This window comes from Hoplias malabaricus, chromosome 2 (assembly GCF_029633855.1).
Source record: "Hoplias malabaricus isolate fHopMal1 chromosome 2, fHopMal1.hap1, whole genome shotgun sequence".
Classification (NCBI taxonomy): Eukaryota; Metazoa; Chordata; class Actinopteri; order Characiformes; family Erythrinidae; genus Hoplias; species Hoplias malabaricus.
The window spans coordinates 15,061,528-15,078,150 of NC_089801.1; the positions used below are offsets into that span (position 1 = coordinate 15,061,528).

The following is a 16,623-nucleotide window of genomic DNA, read 5'->3' on the forward strand; positions in this document are numbered from 1 at the left end:
GGTGGCTGCCAGGAGAGCTAAACCTATGCCTGGTCAGACCACAAGAGGCCACAGACATTCACAAGACAATCACATTTCCATCAGCATGGTGGGTGGGGCTAGGAAGTCCTCAAGCCCTCCCCCACCACCTCTCTGCACCGCACCCTCTTCCTGCATCCTGTGGGATCAACAGGATCCTGCCAGATTGCTGCAAGGAATTTATACTTACCTGGCAGGGGCGACACCATGATCACAAAGGTGGTTCACCCAAGGCGAGGCTCAGCCATTGCACTCCGGCTGAGCTGACCCTTGCGAATTCCCCAAATGTGGGAATCTCGACTGCATAATTTCTGGTAGTGGGGGACTGCGTTCGCGCTCTCCCCTGACAAAACCTCGTTCCAAAGACAGACCTGAATCAGTACTATAGCGCAAGCTGCGGTGTTGCTCAAAGAAGATTTACCAGGAGGGAATGCGATCAGGGAGAAAGCTCACATACTTATCAGGCTCCCAGGATCGGTGAGTCCCCAAGACTAACTTGGAGACACTCTCTGCAAGCATAGCTCCATGTGTGTCAGCTGTGGTTGAGGTTTGTTTGTTTTTGGGTTTTTTTAGTTGTGTGTTTTATTTTTCATTTTTTTTTCTTTTGTGTTTTTTTTATTTATGTCTTTTTACGGTTGCCTGGCACACCACTAGGCAGAGGGGGCCAACTTTTACCAGCAAGGAGAGGCATTTCGGAGACCTACCCCATTGCAGAACGCTTGCGGACATGCGGCAGGTACATGTGGGCCCTGTGAGAAGTCCACGTTGTGCTTGCTACGGCAGCACATATACTAAAATTGGATCGATACAGAGAAGATTAGCATGGCCCCTGCGAAAGGATGACACGCAAATCCGTGAGGCGTTCCATATTTTGCACCATCACACCGGAAACGCAGCGTGTCTCTGCTTCAGAAGATCCTCAAGCAATAGTGTTAAAGGTGGCTGCCAGGAGAGCTAAACCTATGCCTGGTCAGACCACAAGAGGCCACAGACATTCACAAGACAATCACATTTCCATCAGCATGGTGGGTGGGGCTAGGAAGTCCTCAAGCCCTCCCCCACCACCTCTCTGCACCGCACCCTCTTCCTGCATCCTGTGGGATCAACAGGATCCTGCCAGATTGCTGCAAGGAATTTATACTTACCTGGCAGGGGCGACACCATGATCACAAAGGTGGTTCACCCAAGGCGAGGCTCAGCCATTGCACTCCGGCTGAGCTGACCCTTGCGAATTCCCCAAATGTGGGAATCTCGACTGCATAATTTCTTGTTGTAAGGGGGGGGACTGCGTTCGCGCTCTCCCCTGACAAAACCTCGTTCCAAAGACAGACCTGAATCAGTACTATAGCGCAAGCTGCGGTGTTGCTCAAAGAAGATTTACCAGGAGGGAATGCGATCAGGGAGAAAGCTCACATACTTATCAGGCTCCCAGGATCGGTGAGTCCCCAAGACTAACTTGGAGACACTCTCTGCAAGCATAGCTCCATGTGTGTCAGCTGTGGTTGAGGTTTGTTTGTTTTTGGGTTTTTTTAGTTGTGTGTTTTATTTTTCATTTTTTTTTCTTTTGTGTTTTTTTTATTTATGTCTTTTTACGGTTGCCTGGCACACCACTAGGCAGAGGGGGCCAACTTTTACCAGCAAGGAGAGGCATTTCGGAGACCTACCCCATTGCAGAACGCTTGCGGACATGCGGCAGGTACATGTGGGCCCTGTGAGAAGTCCACGTTGTGCTTGCTACGGCAGCACATATACTAAAATTGGATCGATACAGAGAAGATTAGCATGGCCCCTGCGAAAGGATGACACGCAAATCCGTGAGGCGTTCCATATTTTGCACCATCACACCGGAAACGCAGCGTGTCTCTGCTTCAGAAGATCCTCAAGCAATAGTGTTAAAGGTGGCTGCCAGGAGAGCTAAACCTATGCCTGGTCAGACCACAAGAGGCCACAGACATTCACAAGACAATCACATTTCCATCAGCATGGTGGGCGGGGCTAGGAAGTCCTCAAGCCCTCCCCCACCACCTCTCTGCACCGCACCCTCTTCCTGCATCCTGTGGGATCAACAGGATCCTGCCAGATTGCTGCAAGGAAGTTATACTTACCTGGCAGGGGCGACACCATGATCACAAAGGTGGTTCACCCAAGGCGAGGCTCAGCCATTGCACTCCGGCTGAGCTGACCCTTGCGAATTCCCCAAATGTGGGAATCTCGACTGCATAATTTCTGGTAGTGGGGGACTGCGTTCGCGCTCTCCCCTGACAAAATCTCGTTCCAAAGACAGACCTGAATCAGTACTATAGCGCAAGCTGCGGTGTTGCTCAAAGAAGATTTACCAGGAGGGAATGCGATCAGGGAGAAAGCTCACATACTTATCAGGCTCCCAGGATCGGTGAGTCCCCAAGACTAACTTGGAGACACTCTCTGCAAGCATAGCTCCATGTGTGTCAGCTGTGTTTGAGGTTTGTTTGTTTTTGGGTTTTTTTAGTTGTGTGTTTTATTTTTCATTTTTTTTTCTTTTGTGTTTTTTTTATTTATGTCTTTTTACGGTTGCCTGGCACACCACTAGGCAGAGGGGGCCAACTTTTACCAGCAAGGAGAGGCATTTCGGAGACCTACCCCATTGCAGAACGCTTGCGGACATGCGGCAGGTACATGTGGGCCCTGTGAGAAGTCCACGTTGTGCTTGCTACGGCAGCACATATACTAAAATTGGATCGATACAGAGAAGATTAGCATGGCCCCTGCGAAAGGATGACACGCAAATCCGTGAGGCGTTCCATATTTTGCACCATCACACCGGAAACGCAGCGTGTCTCTGCTTCAGAAGATCCTCAAGCAATAGTGTTAAAGGTGGCTGCCAGGAGAGCTAAACCTATGCCTGGTCAGACCACAAGAGGCCACAGACATTCACAAGACAATCACATTTCCATCAGCATGGTGGGTGGGGCTAGGAAGTCCTCAAGCCCTCCCCCACCACCTCTCTGCGCCGCACCCTCTTCCTGCATCCTGTGGGATCAACAGGATCCTGCCAGATTGCTGCAAGGAATTTATACTTACCTGGCAGGGGCGACACCATGATCACAAAGGTGGTTCACCCAAGGCGAGGCTCAGCCATTGCACTCCGGCTGAGCTGACCCTTGCGAATTCCCCAAATGTGGGAATCTCGACTGCATAATTTCTGGTAGTGGGGGACTGCGTTCGCGCTCTCCCCTGACAAAACCTCGTTCCAAAGACAGACCTGAATCAGTACTATAGCGCAAGCTGCGGTGTTGCTCAAAGAAGATTTACCAGGAGGGAATGCGATCAGGGAGAAAGCTCACATACTTATCAGGCTCCCAGGATCGGTGAGTCCCCAAGACTAACTTGGAGACACTCTCTGCAAGCATAGCTCCATGTGTGTCAGCTGTGGTTGAGGTTTGTTTGTTTTTGGGTTTTTTTAGTTGTGTGTTTTATTTTTCATTTTTTTTTCTTTTGTGTTTTTTTTATTTATGTCTTTTTACGGTTGCCTGGCACACCACTAGGCAGAGGGGGCCAACTTTTACCAGCAAGGAGAGGCATTTCGGAGACCTACCCCATTGCAGAACGCTTGCGGACATGCGGCAGGTACATGTGGGCCCTGTGAGAAGTCCACGTTGTGCTTGCTACGGCAGCACATATACTAAAATTGGATCGATACAGAGAAGATTAGCATGGCCCCTGCGAAAGGATGACACGCAAATCCGTGAGGCGTTCCATATTTTGCACCATCACACCGGAAACGCAGCGTGTCTCTGCTTCAGAAGATCCTCAAGCAATAGTGTTAAAGGTGGCTGCCAGGAGAGCTAAACCTATGCCTGGTCAGACCACAAGAGGCCACAGACATTCACAAGACAATCACATTTCCATCAGCATGGTGGGTGGGGCTAGGAAGTCCTCAAGCCCTCCCCCACCACCTCTCTGCACCGCACCCTCTTCCTGCATCCTGTGGGATCAACAGGATCCTGCCAGATTGCTGCAAGGAATTTATACTTACCTGGCAGGGGCGACACCATGATCACAAAGGTGGTTCACCCAAGGCGAGGCTCAGCCATTGCACTCCGGCTGAGCTGACCCTTGCGAATTCCCCAAATGTGGGAATCTCGACTGCATAATTTCTGGTAGTGGGGGACTGCGTTCGCGCTCTCCCCTGACAAAACCTCGTTCCAAAGACAGACCTGAATCAGTACTATAGCGCAAGCTGCGGTGTTGCTCAAAGAAGATTTACCAGGAGGGAATGCGATCAGGGAGAAAGCTCACATACTTATCAGGCTCCCAGGATCGGTGAGTCCCCAAGACTAACTTGGAGACACTCTCTGCAAGCATAGCTCCATGTGTGTCAGCTGTGGTTGAGGTTTGTTTGTTTTTGGGTTTTTTTAGTTGTGTGTTTTATTTTTCATTTTTTTTTCTTTTGTGTTTTTTTTATTTATGTCTTTTTACGGTTGCCTGGCACACCACTAGGCAGAGGGGGCCAACTTTTACCAGCAAGGAGAGGCATTTCGGAGACCTACCCCATTGCAGAACGCTTGCGGACATGCGGCAGGTACATGTGGGCCCTGTGAGAAGTCCACGTTGTGCTTGCTACGGCAGCACATATACTAAAATTGGATCGATACAGAGAAGATTAGCATGGCCCCTGCGAAAGGATGACACGCAAATCCGTGAGGCGTTCCATATTTTGCACCATCACACCGGAAACGCAGCGTGTCTCTGCTTCAGAAGATCCTCAAGCAATAGTGTTAAAGGTGGCTGCCAGGAGAGCTAAACCTATGCCTGGTCAGACCACAAGAGGCCACAGACATTCACAAGACAATCACATTTCCATCAGCATGGTGGGTGGGGCTAGGAAGTCCTCAAGCCCTCCCCCACCACCTCTCTGCGCCGCACCCTCTTCCTGCATCCTGTGGGATCAACAGGATCCTGCCAGATTGCTGCAAGGAATTTATACTTACCTGGCAGGGGCGACACCATGATCACAAAGGTGGTTCACCCAAGGCGAGGCTCAGCCATTGCACTCCGGCTGAGCTGACCCTTGCGAATTCCCCAAATGTGGGAATCTCGACTGCATAATTTCTGGTAGTGGGGGACTGCGTTCGCGCTCTCCCCTGACAAAACCTCGTTCCAAAGACAGACCTGAATCAGTACTATAGCGCAAGCTGCGGTGTTGCTCAAAGAAGATTTACCAGGAGGGAATGCGATCAGGGAGAAAGCTCACATACTTATCAGGCTCCCAGGATCGGTGAGTCCCCAAGACTAACTTGGAGACACTCTCTGCAAGCATAGCTCCATGTGTGTCAGCTGTGGTTGAGGTTTGTTTGTTTTTGGGTTTTTTTAGTTGTGTGTTTTATTTTTCATTTTTTTTTCTTTTGTGTTTTTTTTATTTATGTCTTTTTACGGTTGCCTGGCACACCACTAGGCAGAGGGGGCCAACTTTTACCAGCAAGGAGAGGCATTTCGGAGACCTACCCCATTGCAGAACGCTTGCGGACATGCGGCAGGTACATGTGGGCCCTGTGAGAAGTCCACGTTGTGCTTGCTACGGCAGCACATATACTAAAATTGGATCGATACAGAGAAGATTAGCATGGCCCCTGCGAAAGGATGACACGCAAATCCGTGAGGCGTTCCATATTTTGCACCATCACACCGGAAACGCAGCGTGTCTCTGCTTCAGAAGATCCTCAAGCAATAGTGTTAAAGGTGGCTGCCAGGAGAGCTAAACCTATGCCTGGTCAGACCACAAGAGGCCACAGACATTCACAAGACAATCACATTTCCATCAGCATGGTGGGTGGGGCTAGGAAGTCCTCAAGCCCTCCCCCACCACCTCTCTGCACCGCACCCTCTTCCTGCATCCTGTGGGATCAACAGGATCCTGCCAGATTGCTGCAAGGAATTTATACTTACCTGGCAGGGGCGACACCATGATCACAAAGGTGGTTCACCCAAGGCGAGGCTCAGCCATTGCACTCCGGCTGAGCTGACCCTTGCGAATTCCCCAAATGTGGGAATCTCGACTGCATAATTTCTCGTAGTGGGGGACTGCGTTCGCGCTCTCCCCTGACAAAACCTCGTTCCAAAGACAGACCTGAATCAGTACTATAGCGCAAGCTGCGGTGTTGCTCAAAGAAGATTTACCAGGAGGGAATGCGATCAGGGAGAAAGCTCACATACTTATCAGGCTCCCAGGATCGGTGAGTCCCCAAGACTAACTTGGAGACACTCTCTGCAAGCATAGCTCCATGTGTGTCAGCTGTGGTTGAGGTTTGTTTGTTTTTGGGTTTTTTTAGTTGTGTGTTTTATTTTTCATTTTTTTTTCTTTTGTGTTTTTTTTATTTATGTCTTTTTACGGTTGCCTGGCACACCACTAGGCAGAGGGGGCCAACTTTTACCAGCAAGGAGAGGCATTTCGGAGACCTACCCCATTGCAGAACGCTTGCGGACATGCGGCAGGTACATGTGGGCCCTGTGAGAAGTCCACGTTGTGCTTGCTACGGCAGCACATATACTAAAATTGGATCGATACAGAGAAGATTAGCATGGCCCCTGCGAAAGGATGACACGCAAATCCGTGAGGCGTTCCATATTTTGCACCATCACACCGGAAACGCAGCGTGTCTCTGCTTCAGAAGATCCTCAAGCAATAGTGTTAAAGGTGGCTGCCAGGAGAGCTAAACCTATGCCTGGTCAGACCACAAGAGGCCACAGACATTCACAAGACAATCACATTTCCATCAGCATGGTGGGTGGGGCTAGGAAGTCCTCAAGCCCTCCCCCACCACCTCTCTGCACCGCACCCTCTTCCTGCATCCTGTGGGATCAACAGGATCCTGCCAGATTGCTGCAAGGAATTTATACTTACCTGGCAGGGGCGACACCATGATCACAAAGGTGGTTCACCCAAGGCGAGGCTCAGCCATTGCACTCCGGCTGAGCTGACCCTTGCGAATTCCCCAAATGTGGGAATCTCGACTGCATAATTTCTGGTAGTGGGGGACTGCGTTCGCGCTCTCCCCTGACAAAATCTCGTTCCAAAGACAGACCTGAATCAGTACTATAGCGCAAGCTGCGGTGTTGCTCAAAGAAGATTTACCAGGAGGGAATGCGATCAGGGAGAAAGCTCACATACTTATCAGGCTCCCAGGATCGGTGAGTCCCCAAGACTAACTTGGAGACACTCTCTGCAAGCATAGCTCCATGTGTGTCAGCTGTGGTTGAGGTTTGTTTGTTTTTGGGTTTTTTTAGTTGTGTGTTTTATTTTTCATTTTTTTTTCTTTTGTGTTTTTTTTATTTATGTCTTTTTACGGTTGCCTGGCACACCACTAGGCAGAGGGGGCCAACTTTTACCAGCAAGGAGAGGCATTTCGGAGACCTACCCCATTGCAGAACGCTTGCGGACATGCGGCAGGTACATGTGGGCCCTGTGAGAAGTCCACGTTGTGCTTGCTACGGCAGCACATATACTAAAATTGGATCGATACAGAGAAGATTAGCATGGCCCCTGCGAAAGGATGACACGCAAATCCGTGAGGCGTTCCATATTTTGCACCATCACACCGGAAACGCAGCGTGTCTCTGCTTCAGAAGATCCTCAAGCAATAGTGTTAAAGGTGGCTGCCAGGAGAGCTAAACCTATGCCTGGTCAGACCACAAGAGGCCACAGACATTCACAAGACAATCACATTTCCATCAGCATGGTGGGCGGGGCTAGGAAGTCCTCAAGCCCTCCCCCACCACCTCTCTGCACCGCACCCTCTTCCTGCATCCTGTGGGATCAACAGGATCCTGCCAGATTGCTGCAAGGAATTTATACTTACCTGGCAGGGGCGACACCATGATCACAAAGGTGGTTCACCCAAGGCGAGGCTCAGCCATTGCACTCCGGCTGAGCTGACCCTTGCGAATTCCCCAAATGTGGGAATCTCGACTGCATAATTTCTCGTAGTGGGGGACTGCGTTCGCGCTCTCCCCTGACAAAACCTCGTTCCAAAGACAGACCTGAATCAGTACTATAGCGCAAGCTGCGGTGTTGCTCAAAGAAGATTTACCAGGAGGGAATGCGATCAGGGAGAAAGCTCACATACTTATCAGGCTCCCAGGATCGGTGAGTCCCCAAGACTAACTTGGAGACACTCTCTGCAAGCATAGCTCCATGTGTGTCAGCTGTGGTTGAGGTTTGTTTGTTTTTGGGTTTTTTTAGTTGTGTGTTTTATTTTTCATTTTTTTTTCTTTTGTGTTTTTTTTATTTATGTCTTTTTACGGTTGCCTGGCACACCACTAGGCAGAGGGGGCCAACTTTTACCAGCAAGGAGAGGCATTTCGGAGACCTACCCCATTGCAGAACGCTTGCGGACATGCGGCAGGTACATGTGGGCCCTGTGAGAAGTCCACGTTGTGCTTGCTACGGCAGCACATATACTAAAATTGGATCGATACAGAGAAGATTAGCATGGCCCCTGCGAAAGGATGACACGCAAATCCGTGAGGCGTTCCATATTTTGCACCATCACACCGGAAACGCAGCGTGTCTCTGCTTCAGAAGATCCTCAAGCAATAGTGTTAAAGGTGGCTGCCAGGAGAGCTAAACCTATGCCTGGTCAGACCACAAGAGGCCACAGACATTCACAAGACAATCACATTTCCATCAGCATGGTGGGCGGGGCTAGGAAGTCCTCAAGCCCTCCCCCACCACCTCTCTGCACCGCACCCTCTTCCTGCATCCTGTGGGATCAACAGGATCCTGCCAGATTGCTGCAAGGAAGTTATACTTACCTGGCAGGGGCGACACCATGATCACAAAGGTGGTTCACCCAAGGCGAGGCTCAGCCATTGCACTCCGGCTGAGCTGACCCTTGCGAATTCCCCAAATGTGGGAATCTCGACTGCATAATTTCTGGTAGTAGGGGACTGCGTTCGCGCTCTCCCCTGACAAAACCTCGTTCCAAAGACAGACCTGAATCAGTACTATAGCGCAAGCTGCGGTGTTGCTCAAAGAAGATTTACCAGGAGGGAATGCGATCAGGGAGAAAGCTCACATACTTATCAGGCTCCCAGGATCGGTGAGTCCCCAAGACTAACTTGGAGACACTCTCTGCAAGCATAGCTCCATGTGTGTCAGCTGTGGTTGAGGTTTGTTTGTTTTTGGGTTTTTTTAGTTGTGTGTTTTATTTTTCATTTTTTTTTCTTTTGTGTTTTTTTTATTTATGTCTTTTTACGGTTGCCTGGCACACCACTAGGCAGAGGGGGCCAACTTTTACCAGCAAGGAGAGGCATTTCGGAGACCTACCCCATTGCAGAACGCTTGCGGACATGCGGCAGGTACATGTGGGCCCTGTGAGAAGTCCACGTTGTGCTTGCTACGGCAGCACATATACTAAAATTGGATCGATACAGAGAAGATTAGCATGGCCCCTGCGAAAGGATGACACGCAAATCCGTGAGGCGTTCCATATTTTGCACCATCACACCGGAAACGCAGCGTGTCTCTGCTTCAGAAGATCCTCAAGCAATAGTGTTAAAGGTGGCTGCCAGGAGAGCTAAACCTATGCCTGGTCAGACCACAAGAGGCCACAGACATTCACAAGACAATCACATTTCCATCAGCATGGTGGGTGGGGCTAGGAAGTCCTCAAGCCCTCCCCCACCACCTCTCTGCACCGCACCCTCTTCCTGCATCCTGTGGGATCAACAGGATCCTGCCAGATTGCTGCAAGGAATTTATACTTACCTGGCAGGGGCGACACCATGATCACAAAGGTGGTTCACCCAAGGCGAGGCTCAGCCATTGCACTCCGGCTGAGCTGACCCTTGCGAATTCCCCAAATGTGGGAATCTCGACTGCATAATTTCTGGTAGTGGGGGACTGCGTTCGCGCTCTCCCCTGACAAAACCTCGTTCCAAAGACAGACCTGAATCAGTACTATAGCGCAAGCTGCGGTGTTGCTCAAAGAAGATTTACCAGGAGGGAATGCGATCAGGGAGAAAGCTCACATACTTATCAGGCTCCCAGGATCGGTGAGTCCCCAAGACTAACTTGGAGACACTCTCTGCAAGCATAGCTCCATGTGTGTCAGCTGTGGTTGAGGTTTGTTTGTTTTTGGGTTTTTTTAGTTGTGTGTTTTATTTTTCATTTTTTTTTTCTTTTGTGTTTTTTTTATTTATGTCTTTTTACGGTTGCCTGGCACACCACTAGGCAGAGGGGGCCAACTTTTACCAGCAAGGAGAGGCATTTCGGAGACCTACCCCATTGCAGAACGCTTGCGGACATGCGGCAGGTACATGTGGGCCCTGTGAGAAGTCCACGTTGTGCTTGCTACGGCAGCACATATACTAAAATTGGATCGATACAGAGAAGATTAGCATGGCCCCTGCGAAAGGATGACACGCAAATCCGTGAGGCGTTCCATATTTTGCACCATCACACCGGAAACGCAGCGTGTCTCTGCTTCAGAAGATCCTCAAGCAATAGTGTTAAAGGTGGCTGCCAGGAGAGCTAAACCTATGCCTGGTCAGACCACAAGAGGCCACAGACATTCACAAGACAATCACATTTCCATCAGCATGGTGGGTGGGGCTAGGAAGTCCTCAAGCCCTCCCCCACCACCTCTCTGCACCGCACCCTCTTCCTGCATCCTGTGGGATCAACAGGATCCTGCCAGATTGCTGCAAGGAATTTATACTTACCTGGCAGGGGCGACACCATGATCACAAAGGTGGTTCACCCAAGGCGAGGCTCAGCCATTGCACTCCGGCTGAGCTGACCTTTGCGAATTCCCCGAATGTGGGAATCTCGACTGCATAATTTCTGGTAGTGGGGGACTGCGTTCGCGCTCTCCCCTGACAAAACCTCGTTCCAAAGACAGACCTGAATCAGTACTATAGCGCAAGCTGCGGTGTTGCTCAAAGAAGATTTACCAGGAGGGAATGCGATCAGGGAGAAAGCTCACATACTTATCAGGCTCCCAGGATCGGTGAGTCCCCAAGACTAACTTGGAGACACTCTCTGCAAGCATAGCTCCATGTGTGTCAGCTGTGGTTGAGGTTTGTTTGTTTTTGGGTTTTTTTAGTTGTGTGTTTTATTTTTCATTTTTTTTTCTTTTGTGTTTTTTTTATTTATGTCTTTTTACGGTTGCCTGGCACACCACTAGGCAGAGGGGGCCAACTTTTACCAGCAAGGAGAGGCATTTCGGAGACCTACCCCATTGCAGAACGCTTGCGGACATGCGGCAGGTACATGTGGGCCCTGTGAGAAGTCCACGTTGTGCTTGCTACGGCAGCACATATACTAAAATTGGATCGATACAGAGAAGATTAGCATGGCCCCTGCGAAAGGATGACACGCAAATCCGTGAGGCGTTCCATATTTTGCACCATCACACCGGAAACGCAGCGTGTCTCTGCTTCAGAAGATCCTCAAGCAATAGTGTTAAAGGTGGCTGCCAGGAGAGCTAAACCTATGCCTGGTCAGACCACAAGAGGCCACAGACATTCACAAGACAATCACATTTCCATCAGCATGGTGGGTGGGGCTAGGAAGTCCTCAAGCCCTCCCCCACCACCTCTCTGCACCGCACCCTCTTCCTGCATCCTGTGGGATCAACAGGATCCTGCCAGATTGCTGCAAGGAATTTATACTTACCTGGCAGGGGCGACACCATGATCACAAAGGTGGTTCACCCAAGGCGAGGCTCAGCCATTGCACTCCGGCTGAGCTGACCCTTGCGAATTCCCCAAATGTGGGAATCTCGACTGCATAATTTCTGGTAGTGGGGGACTGCGTTCGCGCTCTCCCCTGACAAAACCTCGTTCCAAAGACAGACCTGAATCAGTACTATAGCGCAAGCTGCGGTGTTGCTCAAAGAAGATTTACCAGGAGGGAATGCGATCAGGGAGAAAGCTCACATACTTATCAGGCTCCCAGGATCGGTGAGTCCCCAAGACTAACTTGGAGACACTCTCTGCAAGCATAGCTCCATGTGTGTCAGCTGTGGTTGAGGTTTGTTTGTTTTTGGGTTTTTTTAGTTGTGTGTTTTATTTTTCATTTTTTTTTCTTTTGTGTTTTTTTTATTTATGTCTTTTTACGGTTGCCTGGCACACCACTAGGCAGAGGGGGCCAACTTTTACCAGCAAGGAGAGGCATTTCGGAGACCTACCCCATTGCAGAACGCTTGCGGACATGCGGCAGGTACATGTGGGCCCTGTGAGAAGTCCACGTTGTGCTTGCTACGGCAGCACATATACTAAAATTGGATCGATACAGAGAAGATTAGCATGGCCCCTGCGAAAGGATGACACGCAAATCCGTGAGGCGTTCCATATTTTGCACCATCACACCGGAAACGCAGCGTGTCTCTGCTTCAGAAGATCCTCAAGCAATAGTGTTAAAGGTGGCTGCCAGGAGAGCTAAACCTATGCCTGGTCAGACCACAAGAGGCCACAGACATTCACAAGACAATCACATTTCCATCAGCATGGTGGGTGGGGCTAGGAAGTCCTCAAGCCCTCCCCCACCACCTCTCTGCACCGCACCCTCTTCCTGCATCCTGTGGGATCAACAGGATCCTGCCAGATTGCTGCAAGGAATTTATACTTACCTGGCAGGGGCGACACCATGATCACAAAGGTGGTTCACCCAAGGCGAGGCTCAGCCATTGCACTCCGGCTGAGCTGACCCTTGCGAATTCCCCAAATGTGGGAATCTCGACTGCATAATTTCTGGTAGTGGGGGACTGCGTTCGCGCTCTCCCCTGACAAAACCTCGTTCCAAAGACAGACCTGAATCAGTACTATAGCGCAAGCTGCGGTGTTGCTCAAAGAAGATTTACCAGGAGGGAATGCGATCAGGGAGAAAGCTCACATACTTATCAGGCTCCCAGGATCGGTGAGTCCCCAAGACTAACTTGGAGACACTCTCTGCAAGCATAGCTCCATGTGTGTCAGCTGTGGTTGAGGTTTGTTTGTTTTTGGGTTTTTTTAGTTGTGTGTTTTATTTTTCATTTTTTTTTCTTTTGTGTTTTTTTTATTTATGTCTTTTTACGGTTGCCTGGCACACCACTAGGCAGAGGGGGCCAACTTTTACCAGCAAGGAGAGGCATTTCGGAGACCTACCCCATTGCAGAACGCTTGCGGACATGCGGCAGGTACATGTGGGCCCTGTGAGAAGTCCACGTTGTGCTTGCTACGGCAGCACATATACTAAAATTGGATCGATACAGAGAAGATTAGCATGGCCCCTGCGAAAGGATGACACGCAAATCCGTGAGGCGTTCCATATTTTGCACCATCACACCGGAAACGCAGCGTGTCTCTGCTTCAGAAGATCCTCAAGCAATAGTGTTAAAGGTGGCTGCCAGGAGAGCTAAACCTATGCCTGGTCAGACCACAAGAGGCCACAGACATTCACAAGACAATCACATTTCCATCAGCATGGTGGGTGGGGCTAGGAAGTCCTCAAGCCCTCCCCCACCACCTCTCTGCACCGCACCCTCTTCCTGCATCCTGTGGGATCAACAGGATCCTGCCAGATTGCTGCAAGGAATTTATACTTACCTGGCAGGGGCGACACCATGATCACAAAGGTGGTTCACCCAAGGCGAGGCTCAGCCATTGCACTCCGGCTGAGCTGACCCTTGCGAATTCCCCAAATGTGGGAATCTCGACTGCATAATTTCTGGTAGTGGGGGACTGCGTTCGCGCTCTCCCCTGACAAAACCTCGTTCCAAAGACAGACCTGAATCAGTACTATAGCGCAAGCTGCGGTGTTGCTCAAAGAAGATTTACCAGGAGGGAATGCGATCAGGGAGAAAGCTCACATACTTATCAGGCTCCCAGGATCGGTGAGTCCCCAAGACTAACTTGGAGACACTCTCTGCAAGCATAGCTCCATGTGTGTCAGCTGTGGTTGAGGTTTGTTTGTTTTTGGGTTTTTTTAGTTGTGTGTTTTATTTTTCATTTTTTTTTCTTTTGTGTTTTTTTTATTTATGTCTTTTTACGGTTGCCTGGCACACCACTAGGCAGAGGGGGCCAACTTTTACCAGCAAGGAGAGGCATTTCGGAGACCTACCCCATTGCAGAACGCTTGCGGACATGCGGCAGGTACATGTGGGCCCTGTGAGAAGTCCACGTTGTGCTTGCTACGGCAGCACATATACTAAAATTGGATCGATACAGAGAAGATTAGCATGGCCCCTGCGAAAGGATGACACGCAAATCCGTGAGGCGTTCCATATTTTGCACCATCACACCGGAAACGCAGCGTGTCTCTGCTTCAGAAGATCCTCAAGCAATAGTGTTAAAGGTGGCTGCCAGGAGAGCTAAACCTATGCCTGGTCAGACCACAAGAGGCCACAGACATTCACAAGACAATCACATTTCCATCAGCATGGTGGGTGGGGCTAGGAAGTCCTCAAGCCCTCCCCCACCACCTCTCTGCACCGCACCCTCTTCCTGCATCCTGTGGGATCAACAGGATCCTGCCAGATTGCTGCAAGGAATTTATACTTACCTGGCAGGGGCGACACCATGATCACAAAGGTGGTTCACCCAAGGCGAGGCTCAGCCATTGCACTCCGGCTGAGCTGACCCTTGCGAATTCCCCAAATGTGGGAATCTCGACTGCATAATTTCTCGTAGTGGGGGACTGCGTTCGCGCTCTCCCCTGACAAAACCTCGTTCCAAAGACAGACCTGAATCAGTACTATAGCGCAAGCTGCGGTGTTGCTCAAAGAAGATTTACCAGGAGGGAATGCGATCAGGGAGAAAGCTCACATACTTATCAGGCTCCCAGGATCGGTGAGTCCCCAAGACTAACTTGGAGACACTCTCTGCAAGCATAGCTCCATGTGTGTCAGCTGTGGTTGAGGTTTGTTTGTTTTTGGGTTTTTTTAGTTGTGTGTTTTATTTTTCATTTTTTTTTCTTTTGTGTTTTTTTTATTTATGTCTTTTTACGGTTGCCTGGCACACCACTAGGCAGAGGGGGCCAACTTTTACCAGCAAGGAGAGGCATTTCGGAGACCTACCCCATTGCAGAACGCTTGCGGACATGCGGCAGGTACATGTGGGCCCTGTGAGAAGTCCACGTTGTGCTTGCTACGGCAGCACATATACTAAAATTGGATCGATACAGAGAAGATTAGCATGGCCCCTGCGAAAGGATGACACGCAAATCCGTGAGGCGTTCCATATTTTGCACCATCACACCGGAAACGCAGCGTGTCTCTGCTTCAGAAGATCCTCAAGCAATAGTGTTAAAGGTGGCTGCCAGGAGAGCTAAACCTATGCCTGGTCAGACCACAAGAGGCCACAGACATTCACAAGACAATCACATTTCCATCAGCATGGTGGGTGGGGCTAGGAAGTCCTCAAGCCCTCCCCCACCACCTCTCTGCACCGCACCCTCTTCCTGCATCCTGTGGGATCAACAGGATCCTGCCAGATTGCTGCAAGGAATTTATACTTACCTGGCAGGGGCGACACCATGATCACAAAGGTGGTTCACCCAAGGCGAGGCTCAGCCATTGCACTCCGGCTGAGCTGACCCTTGCGAATTCCCCAAATGTGGGAATCTCGACTGCATAATTTCTGGTAGTGGGGGACTGCGTTCGCGCTCTCCCCTGACAAAACCTCGTTCCAAAGACAGACCTGAATCAGTACTATAGCGCAAGCTGCGGTGTTGCTCAAAGAAGATTTACCAGGAGGGAATGCGATCAGGGAGAAAGCTCACATACTTATCAGGCTCCCAGGATCGGTGAGTCCCCAAGACTAACTTGGAGACACTCTCTGCAAGCATAGCTCCATGTGTGTCAGCTGTGGTTGAGGTTTGTTTGTTTTTGGGTTTTTTTAGTTGTGTGTTTTATTTTTCATTTTTTTTTCTTTTGTGTTTTTTTTATTTATGTCTTTTTACGGTTGCCTGGCACACCACTAGGCAGAGGGGGCCAACTTTTACCAGCAAGGAGAGGCATTTCGGAGACCTACCCCATTGCAGAACGCTTGCGGACATGCGGCAGGTACATGTGGGCCCTGTGAGAAGTCCACGTTGTGCTTGCTACGGCAGCACATATACTAAAATTGGATCGATACAGAGAAGATTAGCATGGCCCCTGCGAAAGGATGACACGCAAATCCGTGAGGCGTTCCATATTTTGCACCATCACACCGGAAACGCAGCGTGTCTCTGCTTCAGAAGATCCTCAAGCAATAGTGTTAAAGGTGGCTGCCAGGAGAGCTAAACCTATGCCTGGTCAGACCACAAGAGGCCACAGACATTCACAAGACAATCACATTTCCATCAGCATGGTGGGTGGGGCTAGGAAGTCCTCAAGCCCTCCCCCACCACCTCTCTGCACCGCACCCTCTTCCTGCATCCTGTGGGATCAACAGGATCCTGCCAGATTGCTGCAAGGAATTTATACTTACCTGGCAGGGGCGACACCATGATCACAAAGGTGGTTCACCCAAGGCGAGGCTCAGCCATTGCACTCCGGCTGAGCTGACCCTTGCGAATTCCCCAAATGTGGGAATCTCGACTGCATAATTTCTGGTAGTGGGGGACTGCGTTCCAAAGACAGACCTGAATCAGTACTATAGCGC

General features: G+C 50.2%; 34 non-coding genes and 1 pseudogene across 34 annotated transcripts; all 35 read left to right on the top strand.

Moving 5' to 3' along the window:
* Positions 1 to 200: 200 nt before the first annotated feature.
* On the top strand, positions 201 to 364 carry LOC136687866 (U1 spliceosomal RNA). Its single transcript, XR_010800587.1, has one exon. It is a non-coding gene; the product is annotated as a U1 spliceosomal RNA (small nuclear RNA).
* A 421-nt stretch (positions 365 to 785) lies between these two features.
* Positions 786 to 892, top strand: LOC136688887 (U6 spliceosomal RNA). Its single transcript, XR_010801571.1, has one exon. It is a non-coding gene; the product is annotated as a U6 spliceosomal RNA (small nuclear RNA).
* A 263-nt stretch (positions 893 to 1,155) lies between these two features.
* LOC136688018 (U1 spliceosomal RNA) lies at positions 1,156 to 1,324 on the top strand. The gene has a single exon (XR_010800733.1). It is a non-coding gene; the product is annotated as a U1 spliceosomal RNA (small nuclear RNA).
* Positions 1,325 to 1,745: 421 nt separating this feature from the next.
* On the top strand, positions 1,746 to 1,852 carry LOC136688888 (U6 spliceosomal RNA). Its single transcript, XR_010801572.1, has one exon. It is a non-coding gene; the product is annotated as a U6 spliceosomal RNA (small nuclear RNA).
* Positions 1,853 to 2,115: 263 nt separating this feature from the next.
* On the top strand, positions 2,116 to 2,279 carry LOC136687867 (U1 spliceosomal RNA). The gene has a single exon (XR_010800588.1). It is a non-coding gene; the product is annotated as a U1 spliceosomal RNA (small nuclear RNA).
* Positions 2,280 to 2,700: 421 nt separating this feature from the next.
* On the top strand, positions 2,701 to 2,807 carry LOC136688889 (U6 spliceosomal RNA). Its single transcript, XR_010801573.1, has one exon. It is a non-coding gene; the product is annotated as a U6 spliceosomal RNA (small nuclear RNA).
* Positions 2,808 to 3,070: 263 nt separating this feature from the next.
* LOC136687868 (U1 spliceosomal RNA) lies at positions 3,071 to 3,234 on the top strand. Its single transcript, XR_010800589.1, has one exon. It is a non-coding gene; the product is annotated as a U1 spliceosomal RNA (small nuclear RNA).
* A 421-nt stretch (positions 3,235 to 3,655) lies between these two features.
* LOC136688890 (U6 spliceosomal RNA) lies at positions 3,656 to 3,762 on the top strand. The gene has a single exon (XR_010801574.1). It is a non-coding gene; the product is annotated as a U6 spliceosomal RNA (small nuclear RNA).
* A 263-nt stretch (positions 3,763 to 4,025) lies between these two features.
* On the top strand, positions 4,026 to 4,189 carry LOC136687869 (U1 spliceosomal RNA). Its single transcript, XR_010800590.1, has one exon. It is a non-coding gene; the product is annotated as a U1 spliceosomal RNA (small nuclear RNA).
* Positions 4,190 to 4,610: 421 nt separating this feature from the next.
* Positions 4,611 to 4,717, top strand: LOC136688891 (U6 spliceosomal RNA). The gene has a single exon (XR_010801575.1). It is a non-coding gene; the product is annotated as a U6 spliceosomal RNA (small nuclear RNA).
* A 263-nt stretch (positions 4,718 to 4,980) lies between these two features.
* LOC136687870 (U1 spliceosomal RNA) lies at positions 4,981 to 5,144 on the top strand. The gene has a single exon (XR_010800591.1). It is a non-coding gene; the product is annotated as a U1 spliceosomal RNA (small nuclear RNA).
* Positions 5,145 to 5,565: 421 nt separating this feature from the next.
* On the top strand, positions 5,566 to 5,672 carry LOC136688892 (U6 spliceosomal RNA). Its single transcript, XR_010801576.1, has one exon. It is a non-coding gene; the product is annotated as a U6 spliceosomal RNA (small nuclear RNA).
* A 263-nt stretch (positions 5,673 to 5,935) lies between these two features.
* On the top strand, positions 5,936 to 6,099 carry LOC136687970 (U1 spliceosomal RNA). The gene has a single exon (XR_010800685.1). It is a non-coding gene; the product is annotated as a U1 spliceosomal RNA (small nuclear RNA).
* A 421-nt stretch (positions 6,100 to 6,520) lies between these two features.
* LOC136688893 (U6 spliceosomal RNA) lies at positions 6,521 to 6,627 on the top strand. The gene has a single exon (XR_010801577.1). It is a non-coding gene; the product is annotated as a U6 spliceosomal RNA (small nuclear RNA).
* Positions 6,628 to 6,890: 263 nt separating this feature from the next.
* LOC136687871 (U1 spliceosomal RNA) lies at positions 6,891 to 7,054 on the top strand. Its single transcript, XR_010800592.1, has one exon. It is a non-coding gene; the product is annotated as a U1 spliceosomal RNA (small nuclear RNA).
* Positions 7,055 to 7,475: 421 nt separating this feature from the next.
* LOC136688894 (U6 spliceosomal RNA) lies at positions 7,476 to 7,582 on the top strand. Its single transcript, XR_010801578.1, has one exon. It is a non-coding gene; the product is annotated as a U6 spliceosomal RNA (small nuclear RNA).
* Positions 7,583 to 7,845: 263 nt separating this feature from the next.
* LOC136687971 (U1 spliceosomal RNA) lies at positions 7,846 to 8,009 on the top strand. The gene has a single exon (XR_010800686.1). It is a non-coding gene; the product is annotated as a U1 spliceosomal RNA (small nuclear RNA).
* Positions 8,010 to 8,430: 421 nt separating this feature from the next.
* Positions 8,431 to 8,537, top strand: LOC136688895 (U6 spliceosomal RNA). Its single transcript, XR_010801579.1, has one exon. It is a non-coding gene; the product is annotated as a U6 spliceosomal RNA (small nuclear RNA).
* A 263-nt stretch (positions 8,538 to 8,800) lies between these two features.
* On the top strand, positions 8,801 to 8,964 carry LOC136687826 (U1 spliceosomal RNA). The gene has a single exon (XR_010800548.1). It is a non-coding gene; the product is annotated as a U1 spliceosomal RNA (small nuclear RNA).
* Positions 8,965 to 9,385: 421 nt separating this feature from the next.
* LOC136688896 (U6 spliceosomal RNA) lies at positions 9,386 to 9,492 on the top strand. Its single transcript, XR_010801580.1, has one exon. It is a non-coding gene; the product is annotated as a U6 spliceosomal RNA (small nuclear RNA).
* A 263-nt stretch (positions 9,493 to 9,755) lies between these two features.
* On the top strand, positions 9,756 to 9,919 carry LOC136687872 (U1 spliceosomal RNA). The gene has a single exon (XR_010800593.1). It is a non-coding gene; the product is annotated as a U1 spliceosomal RNA (small nuclear RNA).
* A 422-nt stretch (positions 9,920 to 10,341) lies between these two features.
* LOC136688897 (U6 spliceosomal RNA) lies at positions 10,342 to 10,448 on the top strand. Its single transcript, XR_010801581.1, has one exon. It is a non-coding gene; the product is annotated as a U6 spliceosomal RNA (small nuclear RNA).
* Positions 10,449 to 10,711: 263 nt separating this feature from the next.
* LOC136687975 (U1 spliceosomal RNA) lies at positions 10,712 to 10,875 on the top strand. Its single transcript, XR_010800690.1, has one exon. It is a non-coding gene; the product is annotated as a U1 spliceosomal RNA (small nuclear RNA).
* A 421-nt stretch (positions 10,876 to 11,296) lies between these two features.
* LOC136688898 (U6 spliceosomal RNA) lies at positions 11,297 to 11,403 on the top strand. Its single transcript, XR_010801582.1, has one exon. It is a non-coding gene; the product is annotated as a U6 spliceosomal RNA (small nuclear RNA).
* Positions 11,404 to 11,666: 263 nt separating this feature from the next.
* On the top strand, positions 11,667 to 11,830 carry LOC136687873 (U1 spliceosomal RNA). The gene has a single exon (XR_010800594.1). It is a non-coding gene; the product is annotated as a U1 spliceosomal RNA (small nuclear RNA).
* A 421-nt stretch (positions 11,831 to 12,251) lies between these two features.
* Positions 12,252 to 12,358, top strand: LOC136688899 (U6 spliceosomal RNA). The gene has a single exon (XR_010801583.1). It is a non-coding gene; the product is annotated as a U6 spliceosomal RNA (small nuclear RNA).
* Positions 12,359 to 12,621: 263 nt separating this feature from the next.
* On the top strand, positions 12,622 to 12,785 carry LOC136687874 (U1 spliceosomal RNA). The gene has a single exon (XR_010800595.1). It is a non-coding gene; the product is annotated as a U1 spliceosomal RNA (small nuclear RNA).
* A 421-nt stretch (positions 12,786 to 13,206) lies between these two features.
* Positions 13,207 to 13,313, top strand: LOC136688900 (U6 spliceosomal RNA). The gene has a single exon (XR_010801584.1). It is a non-coding gene; the product is annotated as a U6 spliceosomal RNA (small nuclear RNA).
* A 263-nt stretch (positions 13,314 to 13,576) lies between these two features.
* Positions 13,577 to 13,740, top strand: LOC136687875 (U1 spliceosomal RNA). Its single transcript, XR_010800596.1, has one exon. It is a non-coding gene; the product is annotated as a U1 spliceosomal RNA (small nuclear RNA).
* A 421-nt stretch (positions 13,741 to 14,161) lies between these two features.
* On the top strand, positions 14,162 to 14,268 carry LOC136688901 (U6 spliceosomal RNA). Its single transcript, XR_010801585.1, has one exon. It is a non-coding gene; the product is annotated as a U6 spliceosomal RNA (small nuclear RNA).
* A 263-nt stretch (positions 14,269 to 14,531) lies between these two features.
* LOC136687972 (U1 spliceosomal RNA) lies at positions 14,532 to 14,695 on the top strand. The gene has a single exon (XR_010800687.1). It is a non-coding gene; the product is annotated as a U1 spliceosomal RNA (small nuclear RNA).
* Positions 14,696 to 15,116: 421 nt separating this feature from the next.
* Positions 15,117 to 15,223, top strand: LOC136688902 (U6 spliceosomal RNA). The gene has a single exon (XR_010801586.1). It is a non-coding gene; the product is annotated as a U6 spliceosomal RNA (small nuclear RNA).
* A 263-nt stretch (positions 15,224 to 15,486) lies between these two features.
* Positions 15,487 to 15,650, top strand: LOC136687876 (U1 spliceosomal RNA). Its single transcript, XR_010800597.1, has one exon. It is a non-coding gene; the product is annotated as a U1 spliceosomal RNA (small nuclear RNA).
* A 421-nt stretch (positions 15,651 to 16,071) lies between these two features.
* LOC136688903 (U6 spliceosomal RNA) lies at positions 16,072 to 16,178 on the top strand. Its single transcript, XR_010801587.1, has one exon. It is a non-coding gene; the product is annotated as a U6 spliceosomal RNA (small nuclear RNA).
* A 263-nt stretch (positions 16,179 to 16,441) lies between these two features.
* On the top strand, positions 16,442 to 16,595 carry LOC136688022 (U1 spliceosomal RNA; annotated as a pseudogene).
* The last annotated feature ends 28 nt before the right edge of the window (positions 16,596 to 16,623 follow it).